The 9008-nt window shown below is 33.0% G+C and overlaps 1 pseudogene; it reads right to left on the bottom strand.

Moving 5' to 3' along the window:
• Nucleotides 1-2030: 2030 nt before the first annotated feature.
• On the bottom strand, nucleotides 2031-2363 carry LOC149177624 (putative truncated L-gulonolactone oxidase 7, mitochondrial pseudogene; annotated as a pseudogene).
• Nucleotides 2364-9008: the final 6645 nt, after the last annotated feature.

Raw genomic sequence — 9008 nt, 5'->3', positions numbered from 1 at the left:
TAGTACCTCATGCGAAAAGAAAGACACACATTCGTCAATGAAAAAAACTCATAACATTGATGAAGACCCTAAAGGTAGTTTTTTTTTTCTTCATACCTATAAAAATAATATTTCTTAGGAATTCAATATTGTGTTTACAAATTAAAGATGGGAAGGATTGTATTTTTTTTTTAAATAAGATTTATCTAAAGTATGGAGAGATTAAACCTTGCACTTGTAAGTTCGTTTTTTCCTTTTTATATGTAAAATTTTTGTTTTTTAAAATTTATATAGATTTAACATAGTGAAAAGCCTTGAAAAACATATTCTGTAAATTGTTTTTTTAATGCATAAATAAATTTAATGCCTTGAAAACATGTATTTCAGCTAATCATTGCTATATTTAAACAAATTTCACTACATAAAAAACAAGTAAAATGTAAAATAATAATATTATTTGAAATGTTTTAACTTAAATTTTTTCCAATTATTTTAAATAATATATACATAGTGTGTTTTTGGTTATCTATATATAATAAATACATATTTTATACTGAATGTTTTACTTAATATGAGTAGTAAAATATTTTATTTATGAACAACACTGTACATAATAAAACTTTTGCTTTTTATTATTTATTTTTAAATACATCTTAATATTATTTTTAATTTATATTATTATTATTATTTTAAACCTAAAATACTACTTTTATGTTGAAAATTTGAATGAATTATACATCTTCATCTTATTATTCTTATTAATAAATAATTGAATTTCTTTATTTTCAATTACTTAGTCTTTTTGCGGATTGAAGTATTTTTTTAATAGTTAACATATATATGAAATTGATATTAAAATAGATTAATTAGTATTGATATTTAAATGAAATATTTATGTATTTTTAACACTCAAAATAGAAAATATAAAATTTTATTTTATTTTTTTATTTTTTATTTTATTTTATTTTTTCTAATTACTATATCTTTTTCTAAATTTGATATAACATTAGGTTACATTATATCTATGAGTATGAAAGTAAAAGTCTTTTACAACTCTGTCATAGTGGGTTGTAATATGGGCTAGGTTAGTAAGCATAGTGACATAATTACAACGAACCAAACTTGTATATTCATTACAAGTATTGTTGAAAATATCTATTTTTTAATTTAAAACAAATAAGTCAACTTCATATTGAACAAACATGCAAGGAATCACACTCATACTACATTATAGATTGTGCATCTATATATGTGTATGTCTGTGTGTAATGTAACTTATAGAAGAAATAGTATTTTTCACTAGATTCATCCAAATTTGGACATACTATTTCAAGCAAGAATGTGATTTTTTTGTTGTTTAAAATACATTTTTGAATGCATAAATAAATTTTGAACCTTGAAAAAACCCTAATACAATCAAATTAAAATAATTTGAATTCAATTTTAAAAAATTAATGAGAAAAAATATCGATAAATAAAACTATATAAACAAACCATACATTTAAACATTTAAAAAAACTAAATAAATTATCACACTATGTTTATTAGTTTATTCACCGTATAAAAATTGATCCCAAACTTTTAGAAAATAAGATCACAAAAAAGTAGAACAATAAAACAGACATACAATACTAATAATAACTAATATCACTTGTAAAACTTAATTCTCATAATAATCTAAAAACTCACCATTACAACTTATAATCACAAGCAGTACTACACATCTATAACACATAAAAACATTACTTCCGAATTTCCCTATCATATCAAGATCCCTGTAATCTGCAAACGCGTGCTTCGCAGTAGATTCTGCCTGGTTGGCAAAAGTAACCTTTTGTAGGAGCACAGTGCCCGTCTTCTGAGCAGACGCACAGTCCTTCGAGAGCACATCCGTCCTTCCAAATGATCACTCGCGCCTTCCCTATTCCCAGAACAGCGTCAGTCCAATCATTGGACAAAAGTCCGTTAGGATCCAACTTGTTCTTCACTGATAGAAAGGCACCATATTTGTTATAGTTTTTGATGACCCCGTCAAAGGCAACGTTTCGGTTCTACTTCTTTCCCCATTGAGGCAGGGCTCCATATTTCATGACCGCCATTTGCTCAATTTCCTCCCACACATCTTCATAAAGTCTAGGAGTGTTGGGATCCTTGGCCCGATAATACGTCATGTCGACTTCTACTGAATCTTCTTCTTTTCCCAAATAAGCACTCGAAGCGTTCATATAACGCATAAGAAAACCATTGTACGACTCAACCCCACACAAGCTGCTCGGAACGGTGTCCCGAAGGTTCTTTACGTCGGAAAGAAATTGTCCAATCTTGGACATGCTGATACTGAATCCGATCTCAAAGAAAATAATCCGTTGATCCGAGGATCCCATGGACACGCTGTCAGGAGATCTTCCTCCGGGCTGCTCAGGCACGAACCAGCAGCTTGCATGTTATTGGTGATATTCAATTACTGGATATCCTGAAAAGCTAACATTGTTGTTCTCCAGACCTGTAGCTTCTCCTAGCATGGTAGATACCTGAATGAGTGCCCGAAGGCACTTGCTGTCAGCGTCATTCGTAGATTCATCAAGTTCCTCTGTAAAATCATGGTATATATAATTAGATGTACATCTTTCCACGATTTTACCGGAGCCGAGATGCAACTCTATGATATTAGAATAGCAGTATCAGAGCATTAAAGAGTTTATTGCCATTAAAGTTATAAACTTAATCATAAGTTTTAATTGAAGAGTGATTATATTATTTTTTATTAAATTTTCATTATACATGTCACATGTGTATTAGGATTAACATAGACTTATTTTAAGTTGGATTTATCAAGTATTAAGACAGATAAAATTTTTGGAGATAAAAAATTTAAAGACGTTAGTATTGGAAGAGCTTTGATCTATTGATTTATTTGTGTCTTTGATAAATCTGAGGTTAACATAGATTTATGTTGATTTTTTATATATATGCCCTGTATCAACTTCTTGTTGAGCATAAAAAGAATTTCACATAACAAAACGTATTAATCATCAAGATTTTCACGCAACAAATTGTATTAATCCTCAAGATTTTTTTATTTTAAATTGTTTTATATAATATATACATAGTTGACATGGATATATTTTATTCAAGATACGCAATGAAATATTTTATTTATGGGTTACATTGTATACATTGACTATTGTGCAAGTGTCTATCAATTCAAAGAGGTGGAGTGTGTATAAGTTGTGGATTGGAGTGTCAAGTTGGAGCTAGTTGGAATGTGCAAGAGAGGATTGAACTTAGTCTATGTGTGGATAAGTCATAGTTATGGTGTTCACATTGAATGTGATTGAGCCTAGAGTCTCATTCTCCATCACATGGAGATGTGTAACTATGTTAGTGCTCAACCTCAAGTTGACACATGTCTTTTTAAAAAAATATTTAAATAAAAAAATATATGCTACAATAAGAAAAAACAAAAACGAAGACTTTGCTCTCTCTCTAACTCAAAAAAATGTTAATATCAAATATCATAATCATATCTCAATTTTATATAGCAATAAACTAAGTAAAAGTTAAAGAAGAAAAAAAATCAACTTATATTTTCATACTTGAACATGAAAACTTTGTATAAAAAATATTCCAGAATATTTAATTGCTAGAAGAGTAATTAAAATTCAAAACAATTCACCTAGAAAGAGATATGTAAGTCATTTAATTCTTAGTATCAAATTAATGTATCAAAAAATATATGATATATTATATATGATTAGAGGAAACTATATATACACTATATAAATTAATCGATTTTCTTTTATCATTAAACATTTTAATTAATCTCACTGTTTTACATTATGACTCTCTATTTTTATATTTTTAACTTCAATTTTATTTGAAATAGGGAAAATATATGTTGGAATTACAAGTTTAAGTTGTGCAGTGTACACAATTAGAGTTTCTGAATAAATTTTGAAGACATTGAATCCATTTTATAAATTAAAAAATACAATTTAAACAATGAAAAATTACACATGACATATTTGATCCATCTAGAAGTTGATTAAATGTGTAATGATATATATATATATATATATATATTACAAATTTAGTCAGTTTTGAGATGGATCAAATTTGTAATGTGCAAATTTTTTATTTAATTTTTCTATTCTAAAAGAGGTTTACATCTCAAAAAATTGATTCCTTCGTGATTAAAGATGAATCTATATTAGTGTAGCCTAAATACATAATAATACTATATATCCATTTTTGTGTGAAAGTCCAAAAGCCAAATAACTCTAGACATTAAGGTGATCAGGGTCATGAAAGGAAGAAATGACTGAAACCGAAGGAAAAAAATCAAGGTCAAAGAGTCAGAAATATTTGATATTTGTTGAAATATTATTTTCAACTGCAGGGCCTGTCCTTTGCCATACTCCTGTACTGATGAATCAACAACCATACCTCTACATTGATGAAACTGCCATTAAACAGCCGCAGCTCCAGTGTTTTCCTGAATGAGCCATTACACAACAATTTATTACGGAATGGTGGTCACTCACGAAATGATGGTAATTTATTGATGTAATTGGTAAATGTAGGTAGGATTTTTAATTTTCTTTTATTTTAATTCATAGGTACAGTTTTGTTTTTACGGCAAAAATGAAAAGCGTGAAGTTTTAGTTTTCTGTTGAATCTGAAAAATGTAATGCAGACACAACAGTGTGTTAGTTTTTTTTCTTGGAACAGAGACAGAGTTCTCTTTGTAATGCACAACAGTGCAGAAGTTTTTTTTTATGTATGCAGTAGCGTGAATGTATGAATGTAATTTACACACAGCAGTGTAAAATGTTTCAAGGAAGAAACAGAGTGTTACAACAGCGTATTACAGCAGTGTGTTACAGCAGCATTCTGAGCTGAAACAGAGTGTTACAACAACATTAGTTCTGACCAGAAACAGAGTGTTTTGTAAATGCACAGGAGTGCAGTCACAACAATGCAGAGTGCAAACACAGCAGTGAAAAACAACCTGTTGATTTTTCAGAGGAGACAGAGTATTTTGTTTTCTGTAATGTACAGCAGTGTAGACACAGTAATGTATTTTTTGTTTACAGCATGAAGTTTTTTTTAAGTTTTGAACTGTCTTTAAAGTAGCCTTGTAGAAATCCCTCTGTTAGAGGAAGTATTATACATAAATACAACTACCCTTTTGCTTTGCACTGTTGAAATTCAGTTTTCAGAAAATATATTTTTTTGTGTTGCTGAAACACCAGTTTCGGCGTTGCTGCAACACCAAACTAAGTTGCTGCAACGAGTATAAAAACAGAGCATTTTTGTTGTCTGTCTGTTATGGAATTTTCATAAATTCCCAACATGGTATCAGAGCTAGTCCAGGCTCTTTGAAGTGTCAAAGAAGCTGAAGGAAGGGTTTATTGTTGTAGCAACTTCACCAACAGAGTGAAGAGAGTCAGTGAATTTTTTTACACAGTCAAGTATTGAAAGAATGGCTAGCACTAGCACTAGTATGGGTATGTTTAATACCCAGCTCCCACAGTTTAATGGGAAAAACTATGACTATTGGGCCATAACCACGAGAGCCGTGTTTATCTCTCAAGATTTATGGGAATTAGTTGAATCTGGGTTTGCAGAACCAGCAGATGAAAATCAATTTAACAACTTAACTCAGGGAGAGAAAGATCTACTGAAGAGAAATAGGAAGAAGGGTGCAAAATCCATTGTATTGTTGTATCAAGCAGTGGACCAGAGTGTATTTCCAAGAATAACAGCAGCTAAGACATCTAATGAAGCATGGCAAACTCTCAAGACAGCCTATCAAGGCATGGAGAGAGTGAAGACAACAAAACTACAATTGTTGGGGAAGGATTTTGAGAATCTGAACATGAAGGAGTCAGACAACATTGACTCATTCTTCACACATGTGATTGGTCTGATCACACAGATGAGGACTCATGGAGAAACCATTGAAGAAAGGAGGATTGTGGAGAAAATATTGAGGGTATTACCCTCAAAGTTTGATGCGATTGTCACCACCATTGAAGAGACAAAGGATCTCTCAAACTTTTCAGTTGATGAACTACATGCATCACTGATAACACATGAGCAGAGGTTGAGTAGGAATGAAAACTCATCTCTAGAGCAAGCCTTCAAGACCCAGATGTCTTTTGGAAGAGGAAGAGGTCAAGGCAGAGGAAACAAGAGAGGAAGAGGCAGAAGTCAAAACAGAGGTGGAAGGAACAGCCCAGCAAATGCTCAAGGAAGAGGCAGCAATCCAAATCAGAAGCAAGGCCAAGGCAACAGTCAGCAAAGAGGACAACATCATGCTCAAGGACAAAGGTATGAAAAATCCAATGTCCAATGCTATTATTGTAAAAAATATGGGCACTATGCCAGTGAATGTAAGAAGAAACAACATGATATGATCAATAGATCTAATGCAAACATTACTAGTAAAAATATCAACCAAAATAATGTGCTGTTAGCTTGTAATATGGCTGAAACAAACAGTGAAGACATATGGTTTTTAGATTCAGGTTGCAGCAACCATATGACAGGAAACATAGCCTTCTTTTCTGCCCTAGATAAAAATGTGAAATCAGAAGTCACACCAGGAACTGATAGCAAAATTTCTGTTATGGGAAAAGGAGAGGTAAAAATATTTACAAAGCAAGGAGAAAAGAAAACCATAGCAGATGTCTACTATGTCCCTGGAATGAGGTGTAACCTCTTGAGTATTGGACAGCTTGTCCATAAGGGGTACAGTGTTTTCTTTAAGAATGATGTATGCACCATTATAGACAGAGCACCCAGCAAGCGATGCATTGCTGAAGTGAAGATGACAAGGAATAGAATGTTCCCTATTAGAATAAGAGCAGATTTGAAAAATAAAGAAGAAGTTGCAGCAGTGACACAAGAGACTTTCCAAAGCGTGCCAAAGGATGAAAATTGGTTGTGGCACTTGAGATTTGGACATCTCAATTTTGGAGGTCTAAACTTGTTAAGCAGAAAAGGAATGGTAAGAGGATTACCATTGATAGAGAAACCCGACAACCTTTGTGAAGGTTGCAGTTTGGGGAAACAACATAGAGAAAGTTTTCCATCAGGTAAAAGCATAAGGGCAAAGGCACCCTTAGAGATCATCCACTCAGATTTATGTGGACCGATGCAAGCTCCATCATTAGAAGGTAGCCAATATTTCTTAACATTTATTGATGACTTTACAAGAAAAACTTGGGTATATTTCCTTAAGAACAAAAGTGAAGTGTTTGAGAAATTTTGAAATTTCAAAGCACTTGTGGAGAACCAAAGTGGGCTGCATATAAAATTTTTGAGAACTGACAGAGGAGGTGAGTATATTTCCAAGGAATTCCTACGATTTTGTAGAGAAAATGGAATTCACAAACAATTTACAGCTAGGTACACCCCACAACAAAATGGAGTTGCTGAAAGGAAGAATAGGACCATCATGGATATGGCAAGGAGCATGCTGAAGGCAAAGCATTTGCCAAATGATTATTGGGTTGGAGCTGTAAATTGTGAAGTGTATATTTTTAATAGGTGTCCTACAAAAGCAGTGTTGAACAAAGTGCCGGAAGAAGCATGGAGTGGGAGAAAGCAAGGTGTCACCCACTTGAAAGTTTTTGGATGTGTGGCCTATGCACACATTCCGGATCAACTGAGGAGGAAGTTGGACAGAAAAGGGGAGAAATGTATTTTCATTGGATACAGTGAAGAATCTAAAGCTTACAGGTTATATATCCCATCCACCAAGAAGTTTTTTGTGAGCAGAGATGTTCAATTTATTGAAGAGGAAGCTTGGGATGGAAGCATAGAGAAAACAGTTAATGTTAAAAACTGTTTGTCTCATGATGATGATGATGAGCAGTTGGCTGAAACACATCCCCAAATAGCAGCACTAACAACAGAACAGCAAGAGACACCCTTGAGGAGAAATGAGAGTGCTTCTCCAAGCACACCACAAGGAGGAAATTCAAGTGCATCTACAAGCACTTGCACACCGAATGAAAGAGGTAAGAAATTCAGAAATTTAAGTGATATTTATGATGAAGGAATGAATTCCCTGTTTGCTTTGTATTGTCATGTTGATGACCCTGTTCATTTCGAAGATGCAATTAAAGATAAGAAATGGATAGAAGCTATGGATGAGGAGATGAATGCAATAGAAAGAAATAAGACACGGGATTTAGTTGAGCTACCAAAAGGTAAAGAAGACATTGGAGTTAAATGGGTCTACAAGACCAAGAGTAATGCTGAAGGCAAGATAGAAAGGCATAAGGCAAGACTTGTTGTCAAGGGATACAAGCAGCAGTATGGAAGAGATTATGAGGAGACTTTCGCACCGGTTGCAAGAATGGAAACAGTAAGAGCAATGTTGTCCATAGTAGCACAAAACAAATGGAAAGTTTACCAAATGGACGTGAAGTCAGCATTCTTGAATGGAGTATTAATGGAAGAGGTTTACACCGAGCAACCTCTAGGCTATGAGAAGAAATGTGAAGAGCACAAAGTGTGCAGATTGAAGAAAGCTCTTTATGGGCTGAAGCAAGCGCCAAGAGCATGATACAGCAGGATAGATTCATATCTATTGGATAATGAATTTGACAAGTGTGAAGGAGAACCCACCGTCTACATCAAAGAAAAAGATGGTAAAATTTTAATTGTTGTCTTATATGTTGATGATGTTATTTTCACAGGTAATGATGATCAACTCATTGAGAATTTTAAATCAGTCATGAAAGAGGAATTTGAAATGACTGACATGGGTTTCTTGAGATACTTCTTAGGCATAGAAGTAGATCAAAATGAAAAAGGAATTTTTATCTCACAAGCTAGATATGTAAATCAAGTGTTGGGCAGATTTAACATGTAAGAATGCAAAGCAGCGATCACTCCCACAGTAATGGGATTAAAACTCAGCAGAGAGGACAACAGCAAGGATTTTGATCCTAGTTTGTACAAGAGTATTGTTGGCAGCCTTATGTATTTAACAGCTACTAGGCCTGACATTA

Source organism: Pinus tabuliformis, chromosome 4_1 (genome assembly GCF_031772625.1).
Source record: "Pinus tabuliformis cultivar Carrire ecotype Pingquan chromosome 4_1, CPIR1, whole genome shotgun sequence".
NCBI classification, from domain to species: Eukaryota; Viridiplantae; Streptophyta; class Pinopsida; order Pinales; family Pinaceae; genus Pinus; species Pinus tabuliformis.
The sequence above is the reverse complement of the archived record's forward strand: the minus strand, read 5'-3'. Positions and strand labels throughout refer to the sequence as shown.